Source organism: Pinus tabuliformis, chromosome 7 (genome assembly GCF_031772625.1).
Source record: "Pinus tabuliformis cultivar Carrire ecotype Pingquan chromosome 7, CPIR1, whole genome shotgun sequence".
Lineage (NCBI taxonomy): Eukaryota > Viridiplantae > Streptophyta > Pinopsida > Pinales > Pinaceae > Pinus > Pinus tabuliformis.
In genome coordinates this window covers 1,552,242,452-1,552,269,683 of record NC_142293.1, presented here as the reverse complement: position 1 = coordinate 1,552,269,683, position 27,232 = coordinate 1,552,242,452, and the positions used below count along the sequence as shown (strand labels likewise).

General features: G+C 32.5%; 1 pseudogene; it reads left to right on the top strand.

Moving 5' to 3' along the window:
• Positions 1-10,685: 10,685 nt before the first annotated feature.
• On the top strand, positions 10,686-17,843 carry LOC149253848 (taxadien-5-alpha-ol O-acetyltransferase pseudogene; annotated as a pseudogene).
• The last annotated feature ends 9,389 nt before the right edge of the window (positions 17,844-27,232 follow it).

The following is a 27,232-nucleotide window of genomic DNA, read 5'->3' as shown; positions in this document are numbered from 1 at the left end:
AATTGGTCTATCGGACCTATAATTTTCTTAGTTCTTAATTGTTTGGCTTCTCGTCATTCTTGGCGAGATTGGTGCTATAGCTTTCTTTTTATTTCTCTACAGTCTTCCAACTTCCTTTATCTTGCATCTCCTTCATCTCTTCTGGTTCTTGGGACATTGGTGTCTTAGCTTCGCGATCTGTTGTGTTCATCCTTTTGAAGATAGTCGAAGAAGAAGTTTGGTCTGGGAGATCTGCTTTGTTGTTAAATGAAGATTTATTTTGTGTGGTATTCGAATCCTCATAACTGTTGATGCTTGAGGGGTTGTCGAGTTCACTTTTTTCCTGTTGGGTGGGGCTTTCCCCATGCTTGTCTTGAGAGTTGTTTCTTTCTTGCCCGATTTCTTGCAATTCAGAGTTTTCTGGAGAGTATTCTTCGTTGATGATAGTGTCTAAGTAATTATAGCACCTACATAAAACATACAATTTCCACAGCCATCCAACACTTAGTAGTTCCTTCATGTCAATTAAATCTACATTTCTTTAAATAAGTATATCCACTAAGAACAACAACATAATTATCCATAGTCATAAAATTTTATAGAACATAATCGAATCATTTCAATTACAACAACAAAATTATAAACATATGGGTACTTTGTTACCAGCAAATCGAATAACAAGCAACCGAATTAGCTTGGAAAGAACAACTTTCCAACCAAGATTGAACCATTATTCATGGTTCCCCCCGAGATGAGATCACTTTTTCTCCCAGAATCAACAACCTTTGTTATCCTAGTGAAGGCATTTTATGCCTCACTTTCACTAGAACACTTTCGATAATGACATCCCATTTTTTTGTGGTCTGTTAATCCCCATAACTTAGGATTTTTTTGAAAAGGATTCTTTTTTATCCTTTAAAGCCCGTATTTTTATACTACAATGCTTTTCCGCCCATTCTAGTGTTGTTTCCCCCGCACTTGGTGATTTTCTAGATTTTTCTCTACTCATCTAGTAAATCACATGGTTTTACTCTGAGGGATTTTTCGTTGGAGTGTTTTGGGAAAGTTTATTATTATTTTCCTTTTATAATTTTCTTAAATCCATCCTATCCATCCAATATTATGGATTAGTAGATTGATTTCATTCTTTCTTTTTCTCTTTCCGGCTAATTCTTACCAATATCACATTTAATTATTTCAACACAAATAATTACATCATCATAGTTTCTTTTTCAAAAGTAAACTTGGCCAACATGCCATTTTTTCCAGTATTTCAGCTACTAATTAAAATGTCTTAACTATTATAACTTCTGAAAAATAGTGATATTACATTTTTAACGTAACATTTGGTTTTATTAAAAATAATTGTGACTAATATTGGTGAAATGATTAAGCAGAGGTAGCTTAGTGGCAACATAAGAACCTGTGAAAGGTAAAATGTTGCAATGTGAATCACAAATGCAAATGAGAAGGTATAATGTTCAATGTTATGATATGAAGGATTGGTATTGTTTTTTTTCAATTACATGTTGTTAATTATGTCAAAATTTGAAATGAATACCATCTATATGATATGCATAGATGTTAGTTTTGAATTCCTATCAAATTCAATTTCACAGATTATGGGACCCATGTTGAGAGTCAAATATGAAATCATGATGTACTTAAATGTTCATTTTGCTTTCATGATAATGTGGATATGGTTAGTTATGTAAATTACAGTGGGAAAAAGTCTTAAAGAGAACTTCACATATCAGACAGTTATGGACAATTGTGAAAGGCCAATGAGGCCTTAGGCTAATGATGGTTGTGTGCCCAGATTTCCTCACCCTAGACATAAATGATCTTAGTAAGGTAAAGGATTTGGCCAAGATTGCGAGAGGGGGAAATCCTGATGCAACTCTATTGATTTTTAAGCCTTCTGGAGAGGCCCAAACTTGCTTATGGATAGGACGTTTTAGAGGAACAGAAAAGATTTTTCCAAGAGGAATCCTATATTAGACCATGTGTGGACATTAGAATTCTTAAGTTGGTTGGCTAGTATAACTCCAAACTAAACCATGTGTGGTCAATGAAATTGTAGGTTGGACCTGGTGAGGTCAAAGATCCCTAGGTGGACCTGGTATGGTCTCTATCAAAGAACTATCTAAAAGTGAAAATGGTTGAATCTAGTTGTGGAAACCAAATCCCATTGGTTGGGAGGAGCATTATTTTGCCACTATGGTTCTCATATCAAAACAAATTACCTAATTAGTTATTTGTTGTGTTAAAAATAAATTTTCTATATGATTGTGCAAGAATTTAATATACATCTTGATAGGAAAGGATCCTAGTGCTCGGAAAGGAATTACTAGAAATGTAAGTTCCTTTACTATATTATCAATCTTATGAATGTCTTTGTCAGGGAATAAAACATTATGCACTTGATGACATTTCGATTATTAGAGAGCTAGATGCTCTCTAAGTACTTTTAGAAGTACTATGTGAATGTATTTAATGGGCAGTAAGATAGTGTGTGCTTGGTGCAGTGATTTATCATTATAATGATTAGAGGGTTAACGTTGTCTAAGTACTTGAGGAATTGTTGTGATTAAAATATGGTTTGACATCACATAGATAATTAATGATAGAAAATGTTGTGAATATTATGATTATATTGAACTTTTTTATCATACATTACAGGATGCTTGCCATGGGGACTATGAAACCATCATGCGTGCTTGTTGTTGGGTTGTCAAACCACTCTTAAAGTGATTTTCATAGCTGATAAACCACCTTTATTTTATTTTTTTCATAAAGTGACCATCATTTCCAAGATTAATTGGTAAGTAGCAATAAGTCAATATAGAGATTTAATTTTGTTTCTATTAAATTAAATAATAGATAAGCGATTGAAAGAATAAATTGCCTATTATTTCTTATATTTATTGATAGAACATAATTATTTTTTCTTAAATTGGTATTTCTTGAAAATGAAATCCTTCATTTTGAAGAAGAAGGATCCCCTTTTAGGTTGTTTCATGAGTAAAATTTAAAGTTTTTGTGGGAGATGAACACTGAGGACAATGTTTTCTATAAGGCGGGGAGTATGTAAGATCCCTATTGTAAATCCCATAAAACTCCCATATGAAAATCAAATAGTTACATGAGTAAAACATTATTAATTTAATACACATTAGCTATCATGGATTTAATGACATGTAATTGATTAATATGACATTTGATTCAAGTGGTTTGGCCAAGATTAAGTTAGGATTCGGTACTTGATAACCACCCTTTCATTATTTATTTCGTAGTGGATATTCATAGTTCCTAGGGCAAGAATGATGTTAAATATCTTCTTATGATCAAATACTATGAATTTATTTTGTGAGACATCACCATCATCTTCGTGATAATAAAAATAATGATCACTACATTCGTAGGCTTTATAAACTTGAAGCCTCCTCTTGGATATAAATTCATAGTAGATGCTTTCAACATCTTCGAATATTCTAGAGTATAAGAGTTAAGAATGAAAATATTATGAATTTGTTTGTCATTATGCTTGGAGGTTTCCATACCTTCTTTTCCCCTTTCTTCCTATGTTCCATAAGAAGACTCAACTCTCTGATTATTTGTAGTCAAACATCATGGGAACCGGTTGAGAAATAAAAAATGGAGCTCTCAAGTGCTCTCTTTTGGAGCTCATACCTCCTCCAATATTAAGATGTGTGAGCCACCGAAATTGTGCCTCGCATTCAAGGAAAATAAGGAATGTGTAGATGCCCTGAAGGAGAATTAAGGGAAAAGGGAAAGAAAGAAACTAATGTCAAATAAAAACTAAAGATTAACGATAGACACATACTCCACGCCATGCAAAGAGAGGTCATACTACACCAAGAGATAAGTAACTATGTCTTACTAGTTAAAAGAATAGGTAATTCTTGTGGTATTATTGGAAAAATAACACGTTGTGTGGTGTTCAGTTATGGTGAAAGGAAATAATTATTAATGATAGATTTCTTGCAAAAGGAATACATGTATTCATGCACAAATAGTAGCTAATAGTTATAGACTCTCTTGAAAAGAGTGTGCATTTAAATGCACAAAAAGAATGACTAGTGTGTTTGAATTCTTGGAAACAATATATATTTACATATACATAAAGGAATAGCTAATTGTGGTAGAATTCCAGAGAAATAGATATGTTTTGAATGCAAAAACATAAGAGTTGATTGTGATATTTTCTTGAAATGAAATAAGTTTTGCATGCAATGAAACAACAACTATTGAGCTATATTTCTTTAAAACAATATATGATTATTTTTACTAGTTTCATGAAAAGAAAAACATGTGCTTATATGGACATAAATAACAGTTATTTTTCTAAGTTCTTGGAAAGAAATATATGTTTTTCATGCAAGAATAATAGTTAGCACATTAATTTCTTTTGGAAAGAACAAGTAGTTGCATGCAAGAAAAATAACTATTATGCTAGCTTTATTTCGGAATAGGGCATGTATTGTTCATGTACAGTGGATATTGTGAATGGATTTCATTTGGAAAAAATGTTGTTGGAAATAACATACAATTGCATGCACAAGAATAGTATTTATTACATTAGTCCTCTTTTGGAAAAGAACACGCATTCACATGCACAAAAATAATATATAGTATATTACTTCTTTTGGAAAAGAATACAGAATTGCATATATAAAGTAATAACTGATGAGCATGTTTCTTTTGATAAATTTTAAGTAATTCCATGCACAAAGACCTTAACTAATTTGTTAGTATTCTTTAAAATAATATGGACAATTTTAGCAGTTTTCCTTTGGAAAAAGAATGTGTGCCTGTGCGAGGGGAAAATAGTTAATGTGATATTTATGTTGGAAATATTTCCCCTCTTCTTATGCGAAATGAGGGTAATAAACATGGAGGTTCTGTAATTGTGTTTTGTGGGTAGAATTAGATTGTAGCTATTTCCCTTCTTTTGATACACATGAAATAAGAAAAAGCAATCATGTCTTCATTATCATTGTGTAGTTTTCCTTACACGTGTGAGTTATGGATTGATAGACATGTGTCATAGGCAGACATATGTCGAAATAAATAAACAGGTTTTGAGTAGTTATGTATCTTTAATTAACACATGTGTGGTGTTTTTAAAAGAGGAAGGCATGTCCCAATAGTTTATTGCAGTTTATTCACGCACATGAAAATATGTTTCAAACATCACTAGTAAAGATTACTTATTGGCTAATGATTTATCTAATCATGATATCAAAGTTTGCTAGTGGTAGCAATGGTAGGGAAGGATTATGACTTATGTAGAGGATAAATTATGTTTAAAATTATGGCAGGAAATGAATTCATGCTCCATGGAGATTTAAAGAATGTCAACTACAAGGAAGAACCAAGCCACAAATACATAACTTATTAGGATTTGTGTGTAAATTATATCAGGATTAATGTAATAGCTTCTAGCTAGTTATGATGTATTTAAATGATATGTCTTTGTAATATTTTATGAAAACGATCAAGGGATGAACTCCATTACAACCATCAAGTGACGGGTGAACACCCTCACAAGTATTTAATATAAATAAAGCATTTGTCTTTATTCACCCTACAGGGTTTATAAGGTATATCGATGTTCAATGATGTGTTTGCCTAATGTGCCATTATAATGATGTTTATTCCTTGCATGACACGACATTTACATTATCAAGTATGTGATTAACTAACCATGAAAAGGTGCAAGGTTGGATTAGGAAGCTTACAGTATTACATTGCAACATGGTTGTTGTGTTATTTGACTTTCTATTCGATTCCTAAAGTTTACTTTATGAAATGATGAGGGTTTAACCTAATGGATAGTGAAGTGATATGGAATAAGTAATTTGGAAAGTTACATGTTAGTAAATTCTACAAAAAAATCTAATATTATGTGTTCTCATGGGAGGTTTACCAGGAGATGTTACTTCTACCAAATAATAAAAAGATAAATTCTCACTTTTAAATAAAAATAAAACTTTAATTTAACATGTATAAAAATTGACTTAACTGGTAATTCAAGGAATTTATTAACAAAATAATAAAAAAAAATCAACTATGAAAGCCAAGTTATCAAAAAATATTCAATTTTTCTATAACTTTGATAAACATTTCTAAAAGAGACCAAGGAAGATTATCATAAGGTATTCATTTATCTTAACTTACTACATTGATCTAGAGATAGTGATAGCATCACTAAGCTAATGAATATGCCTCGACAAAATGATTAAGACGTTAACATATCAAAATCTTATTCACATTTGTAGTACAAACTATTGTCCTTTTGGTAATATCGTATGTCTTAAAGAATTTCGAAATACGAACATAGTTTTTGAACATTTATATTCTATTGAGGCATGAAATTAAGATTTTTTCTCTCTATTGTACTAATATTCCTTAACATTGACTATCACATTTGTAAAGTTTCCCAACACAAGTTTTATGATGAATGTTATACTCTTCAAGGAATCAAAGGAACACTACTTCAAAACATGATTCTTCAAAACCCTAGTTATTTTCGACAAAACTATTACTATTATGGAGGTATAAATACCACTATAAGTTAGCATGACTATTTATTTCTACATGAAAACTATCCACCCAAAAAATGAAGGAAAATTTTATATTTTAACAAGGAAATGATGCAACCACAAACACTTTTGTAACTATAGTTCTAATATATCTTTAAGGCCATCTTTATGTTTCAAAACCAAATGTGAAATGCCACTAAGAAAAACAAACTTGTAGCTCTTTGGTTCTCAAAAAAAAACAATCATGCATGTAGAAAATTAAGAGTGAAACCTTAAAATTAATCATTAGACAATATCCATGGATATGTTTACAACAATGTCACCATATGAAATACCTAAAGAGAAAAAAAGATGAATGAATGAAAGGCTAGTAATCATTATGTTTTATTTTATTATCTCTTAATCCCCAAAATAACTATAACATATAACTATTGCAATAAGTTATAAATATTACCTACATTCAAAGGAATATTAGCCAATAAAAAAAAAAAAAAAAGTCCATATTTTTATCCTAACCTTTAAACTATCATGGATATTCAACTAGAATAGTTCATCACAATGGATATTGTAATATTATAAAATCGTAGATTATCTGGATCAACTTTCCTTAGGTTCAAGATTAATTAATTATTAACTCTATTCAAATTTATAATATAATTGAAATAAGATATGGAAAGAATATGACATGAAAACACCATCCACACAATTGAGCACCAGATTCATCATACAAAACCACCGACAAGGGGAAGCCTACCCTCTTCTTTGTATGCTTCAAATATGAAAATGCACATACAGAGGAATGGGAACTCTTATTTAATTACCTTTTGACATTATGGCATAAATGACTACTACAAGATACTACTCCTTCTCTATTGTGCTTTGAAAATACCACATTCAAATACTTTTCTCAACTATGAAATGGGTATAATGAGAAAGAATGGAACCTATTTTCCTCATAATAACTTGGTATTTAACATAACCCAATAGTCATCTAGGGTTATGAATTTAACTTCTTCAAGCCTTAATTGTGAAAATGTTTTAGATCTTTTAGAATATTCTTGAAATTCCACATGTTGCTAAACCCACATTTGTGAGTAATGTGGGATAATGTGACAGCCACTCATACCATGGTGTTCAATAAGGTAGGTAAACTTATGGGGGGCATAACTTTCACATATTAGTTTTGATTGAGGCATTTTTCAAACCTTGGAATTTACAATATTTGTTTATAATGCTTTTATAGATATTTTTGTAGAGTAACTATAGAGAAACTAAGAGACTTAGAACAAGTTGTTATTCTAGCCAAGATCTAACTACCACTACAAATTATGACGACTACCTATATTTTGAGGAATACTAGCCGCAAAAGGAAAATACAAGTCCATGTAAGTTTTAAGTAGATAATGATGAAACTACATACACCTTTGTAACGTAAAATCTAATAGAGCTTATAGATTACATTTTTTTCTACACATAGAGGTGAAGTACCACCAAATGGAACAACTTGGAAGCTCTTTGATTCAATACAAAAGGTAAGCCACACATGCATAAGATAATACTGAAACGTCACAAGTAATAGCCAGGAAACATTCACAAATATGTTCACATTAGTGTTGTCATATTTGGGACTCAGAAAAACACATATATGATTGAGTGCAAGGACACTACACTATGGGGCACATAACTTCATCAACGAAAAATATAATAGTGAAACGTCACAAGTAATATCCAGACAACATTCACAAATATATTCACATTAATGTTATCATATTTGGGAATTAAAAAAAGACATATATGATTGAGTGCGAGGACACTACACTATGGGGCACATAACTTCATCAAGGAAAAAAAATGTTGTCAAATGAAAGAAGAGCTATAAGAAAATCTTCCAAAATAGTTAGTAGTAAGCTACAATCCTTATGAAAATCAAATTAAGAAGCTAAATAATCACCATTTTCAATAGATAAAGACTTCAAGGAGTGTATATTTACACTTATGTTGCATTATAGAAATATTTATCATCAAAGGTTTTGTAGAGACCTCAATAGAGCGACTGAGAGGATGATATAATTTTTTGAAGTTCCAACAACCCCATGTTCAAATATCCATTCATCAATTTTTCTAATTGAAATTATGTTTTGTATAGTGAAACCATGTTTTTAAGGGATGATCAATAATGGCAAAAATCCCAGGCATAGGAATCACAAACCTAAAGAGAGCACCTCTTGATATGTTATACACTAAAAACTTTGTGCAAGCAAAAACATGCTCAAATAACTATTCTGAAGAAACCAAGAGTCATAGGATTTTCTAACATGAACATGTATACAAATAAAGCCATGTCTAGAAGTAACCACACCATTTCCCTCAAACTACCACCTCAAATAACTCATGGGAGGAAAAATATATAAACAATAAAACCAAACTATGGAGTAGACCAATGAAAAGAGTCAAGTGTTAAATACATTGAGCAAAAAGAAACCATCATGCATGCAAACAACAACAGAGTTTGTGAAACCTCACTCAAACCATTACTCCAAAGAAGCCATGTGTAATAGGAGTTCCCCACAACAAATCAATGTACCAGTAAAGCCACCTCCATTAATAATTACACCACCATCCTCAAATCACTACTACAAAGATGGTACAAGAAAAAAATATCATGAAATAAATAGATAAATTGCTATGTATGCAAACAAAAATGGAAAATGAAATGACAAAGGCAATGAACAATAACACTCTTAATTAAATTCACCCTACATGTAGTAATGACTTGTGTTCTGCTAACTAATACACCACCACCCAACAATCAAAACAAATCAACCTCTCCCTAATTTACTAGGCCCCAACCCCCAATGTACCATACCACCAACTTATCAAATTTACATAATCAACAACACCCTAAGGGTTCCAATTAAACGGAGAAGAAATAAATATATAAATGAAAACTGAAAAATACTATATTTTTAAAAATTAAATTAAATTTTAAGAGAAAATTTAACTTTTATATAATTTAGTTGCTCTATATATTTGCTTTTCTTTAAGTAATTTTTTTATTATTTAAAGTAATTTTTTAACTATTTAAGTTGCAATTTTTAAAGCCTAAATAAAATTAACACTCTGAAAAGCCCATAAAATATTGAAATGGTATGTATTACATAGCTGGAACTTACATTTTCAACAATTTCTTATTAAATTTTAAATAAAATTCATTAAAAATAAATAAAAATATTAATATAAAATACGTTAATTATGTTCATCTTAATAAAAATAACCCTCGATAAAAAATGAATTAAAAATAAATCTAATTAAAAACAATTTCATAAAAATTATCTAAAAATACCCAACACATTAATAAATTATAAAATACATGGAAAACTAACTTTCAATATAGACAAGTTAACAGACATGTCTAACCTACCTTTATTTAAGAAATAAAAATTCATTTTCATGAAAATTATCTAAGAATACCCAATGCATTAACAAATAAAGAAATACACGAAAAACTAGCTTTCAATATATACATGTCTTACCTACCTTTATTTAAGAAATAAATGTGTATAGCTTTAGAAAAATGAGAACTCATATCTGACAATATTGTCAAAGAATGTACATCGTTAGACAAATGGGAACTCATATCTTACCTAACCAGATATATTTTAGGCATAATCGACGATGCACTTGAATGTATTTTCAGGCATGTGACACGCAATTTGAAGAAGCAATTTAATGTATTTCAGGCATAATCAACGATGCAATTTAATGTATTTTCAGGCAGGCATGTGATACGCAATTCAAAGATTCCAACAATTTGGACTTTTGTTTGAGAGCATCATCGTGCACCCTACTATCGAATCTTCCCCCCAGCATGACTTGTCTGTTACCAATGACAAACTTGTCATCTCCATCTATTTAATTGGATGAGGGCCTTTTGAGAACAGTGATATTTATTGCTCCCAAGTTCACCTGCCTGTTAAGGTAATAGAGTCTGTTCTGGTACAACCTTCCCGACATTCTCCCAATATTGTCCTCTACCTTTCCAATCTGGATGACCATTTCCTTGTAAGGACGAGATTTGATGTATTTCTTGTATACAGTAATGGTTCCCAGAATATTTACGCTGCCACAAATCTAGCTATGGTTATTCAGGATGCACTGTCACAACTTTTGTCTTACTATTACCTACTCGCAGGGCAGGTAAGTAGAACACAAGATGGTTGCAAACTTCAGGTAGACTGCACGAGAGAGGTAGCTCTCTTCGTTGAAGCGGCCACGGAGAGCAAACTTCCAATTCCTGGAGAATTCGAGGAGCTAAAATCGTCATTCGAGCAACTGCTCTTTCAGTTTCCACTCACGGCAGAAGTCCAGGAAGTTCCCCCTCTCATTTTGCAGGTAAATTGATTTTCATATACTGTTGGATTTCCTTTTTCAATTACTGGAAAGATCTTAATGAAATGGCTGATCACAACACGTGCTTTTCTCTTGAAAAAATAGGTCACGCGATTCAATTGCGGGGGCTTTGTTGTGGGTGTGAGTTTCAACCATAGTCTGTGTTGTTGGGAATTTCTGGTAATTCCAAACAAAACCGAATAAACAAAACAGAGAACAATGCTCTGTTTTAACACAGGGAAGCGGAAATTCGTTTTCTGAAGAACAGACAAAAAAAAACTTTTGTATTCATTAACAAGAAACAATTGTTGTTACAACAGGTCTTCCTCTCACAGAGGGATTGCAAATAGGAACGCTTCAGTTCCAAAAAAAAAATTACTCTGTCTCTCCTTGCGAGTTTTTTACATTGCTATGTGTAAAATTTTCAATACATTTACTGCCAAAAAAATTTCTCGTTTCATTCACACTGCTGCATATTTCATTTCAATAACAAAAAAAACTTTCTCTGCACTGTTGTGCATTACTAAGAGGAAATTACATTTACACTGCTGCGTATTTTTCACATACGCGCTGCTACATTCTTTTACTCACACCTCCAAAAAAAACATAACAATACATGTTTTCTATACCATACTCCTGTGAATAATAAAAAACAATAAAATTAAAATCGTACCAATGTTTACCAACCCACAGTAAATTACATTGACTATTTTACTGAGAAAACTGGTGGTAAATGAAACTTCTACTTCATGTCAAATTCATTTGTTTCAGGCCTGTACAATAACCTTGATTTCAATCGGACGGCTGAGATCAGTTTGAGAAAAGGGTGAGATATGCGATTTGCGATCAGATCGCATCGCAGAATTGTAATCTGCATAAGAGAAAGGGTGGAGCACTAACATATGGATGCGATTTGTGATTTGCGATTAGATCGCATCGCAATCGGAAAAAATCACAGGACATAGCGGAGGGTAACAGGGTGTGAACATAATTTGTGATATGCGATAAGATCGCATCGCAAAGGAAATAGTGCTGCAGTTGAAATTATCATTTCAACACTCCCCTTTAATTTCAACTGTTGGGTTATAGCCATACCCAGACATTTTCTCAAAAACTCAAAACTTTTCTGCCCCAATGGTTTAGTCAGAATATCTGCAACCTGCTCCTGAGTTCTGCAATGTTTTAAAACAATTTCTCCATTGTTCACCAATTCCCTGATGTAGTGAAACTTTGTGTCAATGTGCTTCGTTCTCTTATGAAACACTGAATTCTTGGATAATGCAATAGCTGATCTATTGTCACAAAAAATTACAGTTCCTTTTACTTGCTCTTGGCATAAACTCCTTAACATCCTTCTCATCCAAACTGCTTGACATGTTGCTACTATAGCTGCCACATATTCTGCCTCTGATGTAGACAATGCTACAATAGGCTATTTTTTAGAAGCCCATGAAATGGCTCCTGAACCCATGTGAAAAACATAACCGGATGTGCTTTTCCAATCATCTACACTTCCAGCCCAAACACTATCAATGTATCCAATTAAATCTGAACATTCTGAAGCAGTATATAAAATTCCAAACCTTTTAGTACCTTTAACATACCTTAGAATCCTTTTTGCTGCCTGCCAATGTGCCTCTTTTGGCCTCTCCATGAATCTGGAAATTAAACTAACAACATACATTATATCTGGCCTAGTTGCAGTTAAATACATGAGGCTGCCAACTATGCTCTTGTACAAACTAGGATCAAAATCCTTGCTGTTGTCCTCTTTGCTGAGTTTTAATCCCATCATTGTGGGAGTGATTGTTCCTTTTCTCTCGTGCATATTAAATCTTTCGAACACTTCATTAACATATTTTGCTTGTGATATAAAAATCCCATTTTCATTTTGATCTACTTATATTCCTAAGAAGTATCTCAACAAACCCATGTCAGTCATTTCAAATTCTTCTTTCATGACTGTTTTGAAATTTTCAATAAGATAATCATCATTACCTGTGAAAATAACATCATCAACATATAACACAACAATTAGTAATTTACCATCCTTTTCTTTGATGTAGAGGGTGGGTTCTCCCTCACACTTTTCAAATCCATTTTCTAGTAGATAGGAATCTATCCTACTGTACCACGCTCTTGGTGCTTGCTTCAGCCCATAAAGAGCTTTCTTCAATCTGCACACTTTGTGCTCTTGGCCTTTCTTTTCATAGCCTAGAGGTTGCTCAATGTAAACCTCTTCCATTAACACTCCATTTAGGAATGCTAACTTCACGTCCATTTGGTAAACTTTCCACTTGTTTTGTGCTGCTATGGATAGCACTGCTCTCACGGTTTCCATTCTAGCAACCGGTGCAAAAGTTTCCTCATAATCTCTCCCATACTGCTGCTTATATCCTTTGACAAGAAGTCTTGCCTTGTGTCTTTCTATTTTGCCTTCAGCATTACTCTTGGTCTTGTAAACCCATTTAACTCCAATGACTTCCTTTCCTTTTGGTAATTCAACTAAATCCCATGTCTTGTTTCTTTCTATGGCATTGATCTCCTCATCCATAGCTTCTATCCATTTCCTATCCTTAATTGCATATTCAAAATGAATAGGGTCATCAACATGACAATATAAAGAAACAAAGAATTCATACCTTCATTTGCTGCCTCTTGTTCATAAATGTCATTTAAATTTCTGAATTTCTTACCTCTTTTGTTTGGTGTACAAGTGCTTGAAGAAGCACTTGAACTTCCTCCTTGTGATGTGCTTGGAGAAGCACTTTCATTTCTCCTCAAGGGTGTCCCTTGCTGCCCTTGTGTTGGTGCTACTGTTTGGGGATGTATTTCAGCCATCTCCTCATCATCTTCATCATGAGCATAGAGTTTTTAACATTCACTGTCTTCTCTATGCTTCCATCCCAAGCTTCCTCCTCAATGAACTGAACATCTCTACTCACAATAAGCTTCTTAGTGGATGGGTTATACAACCTGTAAGCTTTGGATTCTTCACTGTATACAATGAAAATGCATTTCTCCCCTTTGTTGTCCAACTTCTTCCTTAGCTGATCTGGAATGTGTGCATAGGCGACACATCCAAAAACTTTCATGTGGGTGACTCCTTGCCTTGTCCCACTCCATGCTTCTTCCGGCACTCTGTTCATGACTACTTTTGTAGGGCATCTACTCAAAATGTACACTGCATAGTGTACAGCTTCATCCCAATAATCATTCGGCAAATGCTTTACCTTTAGCATACTCCTCGCCATATCCATGATTGTCCTATTCTTCCTTTCGGCAACACCATTTTTCTGCGGAATGTACCTAGTGGTAAACTGCTTATGAATTCCATTTTCTCTACAAAAACGTAGAAATTATTTGGAGATATACTCACCTCCTCTATTAGTTCTTAGAACTTTGATGTGCAGCCAGCTTTGGTTTTCTACAAGTGCCTTGAAATTGCAGAATCTTTCAAACACTTCACTTTTGTTCTTCAGGAAATAAACCCAAGTTTTTCTTGTAAAATCATCAATGAATGTTAGTATGTAGTGGCTACCTACTAGTGATGGAGTTTGCATCGGTCCACATAAATCTGAGTGAACAATTTCTAAGGGTGCTTTTGCCCTTATGCTTTTCCCTGATGGAAAACTTTCTCTGTGTTGTTTCCCCAAGATACAACCTTCACAAAGGTTGTCCAGTTTCTCTATCAATGGTAATCCTCTTACCATTCCTTTTCTATGCAACAAGTTAAGACCTCCAAAGTTGAGATGTCCAAATCTCAAATGCCACAACCAATTTTCATCCTTTGGTTCAATTTTGGGGAGCCTCTTGTGTAACTGCTGGAATTTCTACTCCATCGTTTAAATCTGCTTTTATCCTAAGAGGGAACATCCTATTCCTTGTCATCTTCACTTCAGCAATACATCGTTTGCTGGGTTTTCTATCCATGATGGTGCATACATCATTCTCAAAAAAAACATTGTAACCCTTTTGAACAAGCTGTCCAATACTCAAGAGGTTACACTTCATTCCAGGAACATAATAGACATCTGCTATGATTTTCTTTTCACCTTTCTTTGTAAATATTTTTACTTCTCCTTTTCCCATAACAGAAACTTTACTATCAGTCCCAAGTGTGACTTTTGACTTCACACTCTGATCTAACTTAGAAAACAGGGCTATGTTCCCTGTCATATGGTTACTACAACCAGAGTCTAGAAACCATATATCATCACTCTTTGTTTCAGCCATATTACAAGCTAACAACAAATTATCTTGGCTGATAATTTCTCTAGTGAAATTTGCGCTAGATCTATTATTCATATCATGTTGCTTCTTCCTACATTCATTTGCATAATGCCCATATTTTTTACAATAATAACATTGGACATTGGTTTTTTCATACCTTTGTCCTTGAGCATGATGTTGTCCACTTTGTTGGTTGCTGCCTTGGCCTTGGTTCTGATTTGGATTGCTGCCTCTTCCTTGAGCATTTGTTGGACTGTTTCTTCCACCTCTTTTTTGGCTTCTGCCTCTTCCTCTTTTGTTTCCTCTACCTTGACCTCTTCCTCTTCCAAAGGACATCTGGGTCTTGAAGGCATGTTCTAGAGATGAGTTTTCATTTCTACTCAATCTTTGCTCATGTGTTATCAGTGATGCATGTAGTTCATCAACTGAGAAGTTTGTGAGATCCTTTGTCTCTTCTATGGTGGTGACAATCACATCGAACTTTGACGGTAGGACTCTCAATAGTTTCTCCACAATCCTCCTTTCTTCAAGAATTTCTCCATGAGATCTTATCTATGTGACCAGACCAATCACATGTGTGAAGAATGAGTCAATGTTATATGACTCCTTCATACATAGGTTCTCAAAATCTCTCCTCAGCAACTGTAGTTTTGCTGTCTTCACTTTCTCCATGCCTTGGTAGGTTGTCTTGAGTGTTTTACATGCTTCTTTGGATGTCTTGGCTACTGTTATCCTTGGAAACACACTCTCATGCACTACTTGATACAAAAATACGAGGGCTTTGGAATCCTTCTTCTTATTGCTCTTCAATAGATCTTTTCCTGCCTGAGTTAACCTATTAAACTCATTTTCATCAACTGGTTCTTCAAAACAATCCTCAGCTAATTCCCATAAATCTTGAGAAGAAAACAGGGCTCTCATAGTTATTTCCTAGTAGTCATAGTTTTTCCCATTAAATTGTGGGAGCTGAGTATTAAAGATACCCATGCTAGTGCTGGTGCTGGAGCCAGCCATTCTTGCACTCTTTAAAATACTTGACTGTGTATTTAAAACACTGTCTTCAACAAAAAAAAAATCTTGAGAAATACCTTTGAATCTTTCTTGACTGAGTCTTCACTTTGCTGGAGAAGCTGCTGCAACAAGAAATCCTTCCTTCAGCTTCTTTGACACCTTAAAAGAGCCTGAACAAGATTTCATACCATGTTGGGAATTTCTGATAATTTCAAACAAAACCGAATAAATAGAATAGAGAACAATGCTCTGTTTTAACACAGGATCTTAACATAGGGAAGCGGAAATTCATTTTCTGAAGAACAGAAAAAAAAAAAACTTTGTATTCATTAACAAGAAACAACTGTTGTTACAACAGGTCTTCCTCTCACAGAGGGATTACAAACAGGAACGCTTCAGTTCCAAAAAAAAAATTACTTTGTATCTCCTTGCGAGTTTTTTACACTGTTGTGCGTAAAATTTTCAATACATTTACTGCCCAAAAAGTTTCTCGTTTCATTCACGCTGCTGCATATTTCATTTCAATAACAAAAAAAACTTTCTCTGCACTACTGTGCATTACTGAGAGGAAATTACATTTACACTGCTGTGTATTTTTCACATACGTGCTGCTGCATTCTTTTACTCACACCTCCAAAAAAAAATAACAATACATGTTTTCTATACCATACTCCCGTGAATAATAAAAAACAATAAAATTAAAATCTTACCAACATTTACCAACCCACAGTAAATTACATTTACTGTTTTACTGACAAAACTGGCAGTAAATGAGACTTCTACTTCACGTCTCATTTTCTACAGGCCTGTACAACCACCTTGATTTCAATCGGACGGCTGAGATCAGTTTGAGAAAAGGGTGAGATATGCAATTTGAGATTGGATCGCATCGCAGAATCGCAATCTGCATAAGAGAAAGGGTGGATCACTAACATATGGATGCGATTTGCAATTTGTGATCGGATCCCATCGCAACATCGCAATCGGCAAAAATCACAGGACGTAGCAGAGGGTAACAGGGCGTGAACGTGATTTGCGATATGTGATAAGATCGCATCGCAAAGGAAATAGTGCTGCAGTTGAAATTATCATTTCAACATGTGTGATGGACGAGGGGCAGGCCAGTTTCTCATGGGACTTGCAGAGATTGCTAGAGGAGAGACGAAGCTTTCAATCGAAGCAGTGTGGCAGCGAGAAGATCTCAAACCGCAGTAGCCCTATGTGGTCCGTTTTCAGCATCACGAGCTCTTTGAAAGTGGATACTTTGTTAGCCCTAACACTTCGCTGTCCACTGTGAAATCTGAGGACCTGGTCTTCGCCCCATTTTATCTCAACTCAGATGCTTTGGAAAGGATAAAACGGCCCATCGTGGTGGAGCTGAAGGAGCACAGTACAATGTTTGATGTTTTAGCAGCGTTCGCGTGGCTAGTAAGAACAAGGGCTCCGGGAATTCCTTTTCATCGCGTTGTTAGGTTTATCTTCCTAGTCGACGTGAGGAGATCATTTGACCCCCCTCTTGGAGAGGGATACTACAGAAATGGTCAGTACGTGGCATGTACATGCAGTAGTACAGCCGAAGAGGTTGTTAATGGATCCCTTTCCCATGCTGTAAAGTTGATAAAGAAGGCAAAGTTAGCTGTAAATGAGGAGTACGTGAGATGAGGCATCGCGTTCCTTGAAATGAAAAGATTACTCGAAGAGATCACTTTAGTCTCGTCGTGTGTCGACGATACATTTCTCACTAACTGGAGGTGGCTGGGATTTGACCAAGTGGACATTGGATGGGGTGAGCCCCTCATTGCTTGCCTGGGTAATTGGCTCAAAATTTTGTATTGCCCAATTTGATTTCTGCCTCCCAAGAAAACCAAGAGCAGAGTAACGATGGTCTTATGTGTGCCACGCCCAGAATTGAAAACCCTTGAATCGGAATTACATGGTCTAATGTGAATCAGTGGTTACAGATCTCTAGTGGTAAATGCACCAGTTCATGTGCTATGGGTACGATATCACTGCACCAGCGTTTTGTTTCAATCATGCAGAATAGGTTGATTATTAATCAATCATAGAAAGCAGGGCTTATCAGTTGTTTGTTGTTAAGAAGTAAAGCGATCTCAAATAAGGAACTCCTCTTTTTAAGTCTACAGTTGGGATTTTGATATTACTTGGTACAAACAAATAGTTTATATTTAATTTTGTTTTTATAAATTTTCATTCGAGATTTTCACATTATTTTTTGAATCTAGATATCGATATAAATAAAGAGTGAGCTTTTATTTTTTAATGTGCATTTTATATATTATCTTAGTTAATATATTTTTTATTTATATTAATATTAAAAAAATAATAAATATAATTCTTGAATTGAGGCTTTTTATGAGAGTAGTCTTCAGCGAAAATCGCATCATATTTTATTTGTCGATTCGTTTCGAACTCACGAGTGTGGTTCATCATGATGTGATGATGTGATTTTAGCTGAAGACTATTCTCATAAACCAAATATAATTGTGTTACGAGGAGTTTTAAATTTTAATTTAGTAGGGAAAAAATGGATTGGAGTTTTGGATATAAAATTAAGTTATATATGTATATATACACTTTGTTATGTTACAGATATTTTATATTTTTTGTTGGCCCATTTATGGGGCAAGAAATATTATAATAGTATACTTATTCTATCAAATAAGGTATATATTTTAATAGTGTATTAAATCAAAAAATTAATAATAAAAATAAAAAATCTTTGTTTATTGAATTCAATTTATTATATGATAATTTTATTGCTATTAATTAAATTAAAAATGAGTTATTTTTTAAAAAATTATGTATATTATATTAAAAAATTTATTTAATATTATTATGGACATAATTTATGTTATCTATATTACATTAAAATTTTAAAATAATAATAATAATATATGTCAATAAAAATGTTGATTTTAATCAATTTTGAAATGAGAATACTAAAATATAAATAAAGTCATTTTATTATATAAATTAAAATAGTGATAATTATTCTTTATTTTTTATTTAAATTAATTAATAAATATAATTTCTTTATATATAAATATAATTTATGTTATGGTAATAATTGGAGTTATCAATTGTGGTTGAGTATAATTGTTTCACTCAAACATATGTTTGTATCATTAACAAAGTCTAACTCCAAGAGTATTGAGGAGAATTGACTCGGAAACCTCTTAATAGTGAGGTGAGGTGTTTTGAACAAGTGAGCTAACCCTTAGAATTGTAAACTCTAAATACCTAGTAAATCTAAAATTAAATAAAATCTATATTAATATTTATAATTATAAATAATTAGTTCAATTATTTTTTTTAATAAATTAAAATTTTATGTAAATTAAAAAAAGGTAGATATATATATATATATATATATATATATATATATATATATATATATATATATATATATATATATATATATATATATATATATAGATATAGATATAGATATAGATATATATCTAATTTGATTTTTTTAAATTAAATAGATAAATATTAAATATAATTAGTGTAGATTCACAACAGCATCTTTGTAATATCACTAGACTAAACTACTATAAAAAGTATCGTAAGAATTAAATATTATTAATTCTTAATTCTTAATTCTTATATTGAGAATAACTTATATTCTTCTATCTAAATAAATTGTATTTCCAAGTTGGTATATTTTTGAGTTCTAGAACTAATAAGTCATAGTTTTAGAAAACCTATGGATAAGTGATATTTTGTCCATAAGGCAAAAGCAAATCTACCTTGAAAAAGATTGAAAGATTTATGGATGATTTATTGGGTGATTGTAGAACTTAGAAAAATATGATTTCTGGAGTGATTTTAGAATTTAGGAAAAATATGATTTATGGAATTCCTTTAAGATTTATAAAATCTATTGCATTTTCTTAATTCTTCTTATTGTAAACCTATGAGAACTAATGATAGAATACATGTAGAATGCAGCCAAGACAGAGGAAGGAGGGATTCCAAGAATCTATTGCATTTTCTTAATTCTACTTATTGTAAACCTATGAGAACTAATGATAGAATACATTTAGAATGCAACCAAGAGAGAGGAAGGAGGGATTCCAAGCACGCATTAAAAGATAACTAAATATGCTCTTTGAAAATTATTGTGTTTGCATATGTTGCATGAAGAAATAAGAATCAAATTTATTTGTTTGAAATTTTTCATATGATAGAGTCCACATTATTTTCTTGAGAAAATCTCCTTGTAATTTCATGCATAGAGGAATAAATGTTTTGTTCATTGAATTCTTAAAATATTTTATGTGCATTGAATTCTTAAAATATTTTCCTGGCTAAATAATTGTGTGAATTGCCTGTGTTATTGGAAAATAGGGTCCAAATATGTCTTTGTATCTCCCAAACTGTGATATATTTGTAAAAATTGAAATACTTTTTTGTAAATCAGCTCGTTCTTGCCAAAAGCCTCTTTCCGATTTGAAAAAATAGTTTTCAGCGTCTTGAAAAATGTGTCCAAAATTGATGACAAAAATAGGAATTATTTAATATTTAAATCTAGAAACATGGGCTGAAAGATTCATTCGAATCTTCCAAACCATGACACCTTTGTACTTCCTCAGAGAAGTTTTTTTCAATTAACCAATTCCCAGAAAAACCTCTTTTATTTTTCAAAAATTTGTTTCCAGATGTGTGGAAATTGCGACCAAAGTTATTGACTAAAAGAGGAAAAATAGAGTAAAATAAAGTGATGACATTTGATTTATCGGCGCAATAACAATAGTTGTTATGCGCATATAGCCATAAACATTGTGTTAATGTTCTTGAAAAGAAATAAATTAATTCCATGCACAAATAAATAAGTATTAAGTTTGATATTTATTGAAAAGAGATAAGTTCTTAGCATATACAAAAATAGAACAATTATGTTGATAATTCTTGAAAATGAATTAAATTATTTCATTTAAAATATTACCAATGATGTTCTCATGATGCATATGCATTAAATTTTTAAAGAGAAACATTGGACTCTTAAAGAGAATATGTGCTTATGTGCATAGGAATCTAGTACATTTGATCTACTGAAAATGAATATGTGAGCAACCATTTTGAGAAAGAGTTCACACAAAACCTTTGCATAAAAGATGATTGGTTGTGTTATTTGAGAAGAATTTGTTATTCATGCTATTTCTTGAGGAAATATTACAAATTTGTCTAATGTGTGAAATGATAGGAAAATATTTTGTATTGCATGCATAATAGCTAGTGAGTTAGCTAACTTTTGAAAAAAGAATAATTAGTGTGTTAAATTCCTTGGAAAATAAATATATATATTTGTATGCAAGGAAGTATTTGTTTTGTTAGAACTCTTCAAAAAGAAGAGAAGAGAAAAACATGTCCTTGTATATACTATTGAATTAGATTATTGGAGAGGAAAATTGGTAATTGTATGCTTTATTGTGTTAAGGTTCATATAGAAGACCCTTTAGAGAAACATATACACTTGCATGCATGGAAAGGTAAAGTTTCAATATTGTATTTCTAGTGAAAAGGAAGGTGCAATCGCATAATACTGATTACGTTATTCTTCTTTTGGGGAAAATAATATTCATTTGCACACCTAAAGGGATTAACTATGGTATTAGTTTAATTTTGGGAGAATATTATGTATAGTTATTCAGCTAGATCTTTTGGTAAGAGTGTTAGTAAGAAAAATTTTGGAAGGTGTACCAAAAACATCTCACTTAAGTCACTCGTGACACATGTCTCTAATAACAATTTGTGGTTTCTTATGCTTTAGATCTGCAATAACAAAGCTAGAATAACCTGCAACAAAACAACATATGTGATCCAAAACAACAAACAAATATATATATCTATATATATATATATATATATATATATATATATATATATATATATATATATATATAGATATATATATATATATATATAGATATATAGATATATAGATATATAGATATATCCAATCTAATAACCCAACAGGAAAGAATTTAAAACAATAAATCTTTATTTATAACACCTAGTGAACGATATCTAAAAAATGGTCTGCAAATCCCCTTCTGTGGGATCTGTCCTTTGATGTCATTGATGCTTCAGTAATCAGTTCTCTCTCTCAATGTGTGAAAAAACCAAAACAATATGTAGAACTCAAGAGGGAGCTCAAAGATGACAATGGTGATGATCATAATAATCATGGTGGAGAATGAATGGAAAACTCTCCTATTTACAACAAAGTATTGATTTAATCATGAAAATGGAGAATATTAAAATAATATTGGCCAAATCAAAATCTAACCATTAGGAATACTTGATTATATTTTTCAGAGAGGGAAAAGATATTCAAAATGGTCAGATATATTTATTTAGAAATAATTAACAAATAAAATAATTTATTAATTATTTCACGAGGATTAAGAATGGTGTGAAATTGAAATAATTTTTAAATAGTAATTTAACAATTATTCCAATAATAGATTAAGGAATAATAAATAAATAGACATTTATTTAATTATTCCTAGGGGATTTAGTCAAATGTGATAAGGAATAATGAAGAAACAATGATTTAATAATTATTCCTAGAGAAAATTAAATAAATAATGATTTATTAAATTATTCCCATGCGGTTTTTTTAATTTTAATCAAAAAATAATTTAATAAAAATAGTTTACTAGATTATTTCTCATGGTCAAAGTGATTTTACTATGGTAAAATTAATCCTACATGGTGTATTTTGATCCGCCTATTTAGACATGGTTAGGTGGTCATTTTTTGGTGATAATGTATTTCCCCCAATGTATGAGTGTTAGGAGAAAATTGTATGACCGAAATACGTTGTAGGTTACTCTTCCATGAGATACCAAAGGAGAGAGAGAGAGTGCAATGAAGGAAGGACAAAAATGGAGGGGGTGAGACCTACTAAACTTATAGAAGTATCCTTTTATGTTGGAGTACATCATCTCAAATGAGGCGAGGGAGGCATACCCATACCGACCAAGATAACCAAGTATAAAGAATAATGGTGAGCCTAGCAATGTGGGACTGAGCTACAAAATACATGAAACATGATATGTTGGCATAAATGGGCCACAAAATAATACAACGAATCCCATATACATAACACGCCTGGAAATACATAGGTCAGGACTGAATATAATAACCTCTCAGTACATGAGACATAATGCCCCTCAAGTTGACATGGTGAGGGGGGATCACAACTAAAGAAGCTTTTCTACATAGGAAAAGGATTTGAAGATATGAATGGATCATTTGAAGGAGACATGCATGCTATGGGCGTTGTAAGTGGTTGAAACTCAACCCATCACATCTATGAAATTGCATCTAAGGTTGGATCAACATCTGCGGACATCAGGGCATGCTTGGGGATACCTGAAGGGCCACCCCCTCATGAGGTCTGGAACATCTTACACACACTCAAGAATCATTGGGACAATCGTCTAGATCACAGAACCATAAAGTATATGATTCTCAATCGTGCAATAATGAGTTGACGTCAAGCACATCAAAAACAATCAAGTCAAAGGGCAATGATGATTCCATTTGCTTTATCAAAGGAACCAAACAAAGATGAAGGCTGGATCCAAGCTACACCACCCTCTAGACCATACTTCTAGAATAAATGTGCTGAAGTCAACATAAGAGGGCCTGCCAGAGTTAAGCCAATGAGGAATCCTTAAGAAAAGCCCAAGGTATCATAGTAGAGTGACTAGTGGAATGACACCAGGGATGATGATGGAAGGAGACAAGATGAGTGGTAGACTGATGACTTCCCTTTTTAGAGCATGATATGTATGGTTAACCTTGCAGTGATTGACTCGATTCCAAAGGGGGTGTTAAATTACACAGATGGGGGCTTTTCAAAGGCAGAGCAATATAGCTGGAGGCCAAATATGAACACAATGGGATGGATGTGCCACAAATATATACGTAAAATTGTAACTTGACACAAGGGGACTTGAAATAGACTCCATAGATGTAAGGGTGACTCATCTCAGATGTTATGAACAAGGATGACTCGATGATGTTGCCACATGGGGGATGCCCAGAGGGGACCATAAAAACATGATTAAATTATGGTTACTCATGACGAAAATCGACACATAAGTCAATTAATGAGCGGGTATAGTGGTACCAGGGTATATATTGCTCAAATGAAGAAATTTGATTTTAATAAGCGGTAAAGTGAAACGTGGAAAAAATGGCTTCGTGATGAACTGTCACATTACCAAAAGCAAAGGGAGACCCATTATAGAACTCAGTGAGATATTTCCAACGATGCTGATGGTTTGTCAAACAGAGCTACATTTTGGTTGCAATGGGCGACAGATAAAACTAGGGTTTTTCCTATAAAAGGGCCTTTTAACCCCAAATCCAATTCATTTTCATAGTGAGATGTTTGAGAATTTGGAGAGGAAGAAAAGGTTGTAAATATTATGGATATCATAGCAGACAAACCAACCATCAAAATCTGGATATGCGACTTTCAGGTAAGTGGCCTTACTTGTCTAAAGATAGCCTTAATGCTTCTTGGAAGAGTGGTTCCTCATGAAGAATCAAGGGAAGAAAGGGATGCAGGAATGAGCTACTATAAAAGGTTTGGGGGCATCCCCACCCGCTAATTCAAACATGGGGACTAGATGGTAAATGTGACATTACAGAGAGTAAAATATTTGAAGATATGGTATCAAGCATATATCATATGTGATGTGTATATGGCTCACTAAAGAGGTCGGTAGGACAAACTATCCAAGGAATGAATGGATAATCAACCATACCTAGATCGTTGGAGTCTATGCTAAGACTTATGTTGAAAAAGGTGATCAAGGGCTCCATCATGCCCCCAAGCATCTAATATTTCCCCTCAACATATGATGATGGAGGGGATTTATTAGGTCAGAATGATGGCCCCTAGCTAGATGAGTATGTGGAGCACCATTGTGTTCCAAATGCTTGAATAAGGGATTCAAGCATTTGTTCTGAGAGGAAGGAGATCCTTAACAAAATGATGAGGATATGCAGGGTCATGGGTGCCCCCCATTTTTGTATGGATGGATGTAGCATGTTATCGATATGACAAATGTATTTAGAATATAGGACTCTAAACACATTTTGATGACGTGGTTTGCCATTTGTTTATGTTATGGATGTCTTCCTGTGGGAAGAGTGGATATATACAGTTAGAGAAAGGAAATGGTGGATTACCAATTTCGTTTGGCACAAACAACTTAAACTTTGAAACAGGAACTAATACGATTACCCGTTTTTTTGAGGTAGCAGAAAAATCAATCGATTTTGGAAAGTGGTGATGCAGAATACACATATATATATATTTTTTTGCACGATTTTTGACACTTTAATTTTTTTTATGTACATTAGTTTTTAGAATGTTAGTGATTTGCATGTTGATTTTAAAAAGTGTTGATTTCGCATCAAGCCCTTTTTTTAAAAGGCTTATTTTTTGAATTTAAATTTTCTAATGTATTAAATGTGAATAATTATTTTCTAAATTTAACAATTTTTGTAGCCTTCTTCTTTATATTTTTTTTTTTGTAGTGAGGTCTTGCTTTTTCTACATAGTTAAAGAAGAAGGCCAATATTTTAAAGTTTCGATATTTTACATATTTATATATCATTAATTAATTTTCAATGTGCATCAAATAATTGTCTCTAAAAAAACAATAATTTTTAACAATTAACATAAAAATAAACATTTTGAACATAAGTATAACAAAAAATTACACATTTTAATAAATTTTTGCTAGAAATGACATGTCAAAATCACAATTTTTATAGGAAAAAATTAACAAAAAATGGTTAAATAATAGTTTTTTTTATGAATTTCATGTCAAAAAATAATAATAATCATAGATTTTTTCAAAAAATAATGAGTCGCATAAAAGTTAAAGCGAAAATCACATAATACAAATATTGAACATATAACAACATTAACTGAATACTTATTCTTCTCATAAAATGTCAAAGTCAAAACATTACAAGTATAACTAATTAATAGTTACAAAAAATGAGTTTGATTTCCAGGCATAACTTAAATTTAATCAATAATATCACGTAATCCAAACTCCTGATACTCTAGATTTTCATCATTATCTTCTTCCACAATATTTTCTGCTTCAGTTTGTTCATTTTCCTCTTATTATGGATCTTTGCTGTTTGCGAATCTCCCAATGTATGTTTTTCCAATCATTCAACCTAATGGTTGTTGAGGTTCCCTTTCCTTCTTTTCCACACGTGATTCATTAAAATCCCCTTTCCTCAACCCAATTTCTTGCATTACATTTGGAAAAAAATTGAAAAGCATTAATTCTTTGCTAAATAAATTTGCACTGTACTAGGTCTTTTTTAATGGCAATGCAAATTCTTCGTTTTTGTAGGCAACATGCTAGTGTTGTTCCCAATTATCAATCACAAAAGAAATAATTAAGTAAATTAATATAATGACATATAAATTAAGAAAGAAGATATTGAACTTCAATTCTATATCATAAAACTTCCCTGAGCCTGAGAATAAATCCAGAACCCAACCTCCTTCATTTAAACATAAGTCTATAAGATAGTTAATCAATGACTATGGTTTTTGATAAATGTTAAATATCTCCCCTTTTTCTTATTTATCTTCGTATGTTAGTTTTTTTACAACAACATCATAAAACAATACTTGGTTATGACTCTTTCCATCTACCCGATTAAGAAGCATAGACTTATAGCTATCATCTTCTGTCCAACTTTCAATATGGATGAACTCACAATCAATTATAATTAGTTGATCTTCACGGTTAATAAGATTTTACTTTTTCCTATAATATAAAATAGTAAAAGTTTAATTAACCTGTACATAAATTAATTATTTAACATTAATCAAACATACAATCTCAACATCTTACCATGTAAGTTGCATCCTTGAGTTTGTTTTCCCCTTAAAGCTTGTCAATAACATTGCCAATTGTGTGTCTGAATGAAATGTCACAACTCTCCATAATGGTGACGACATGACT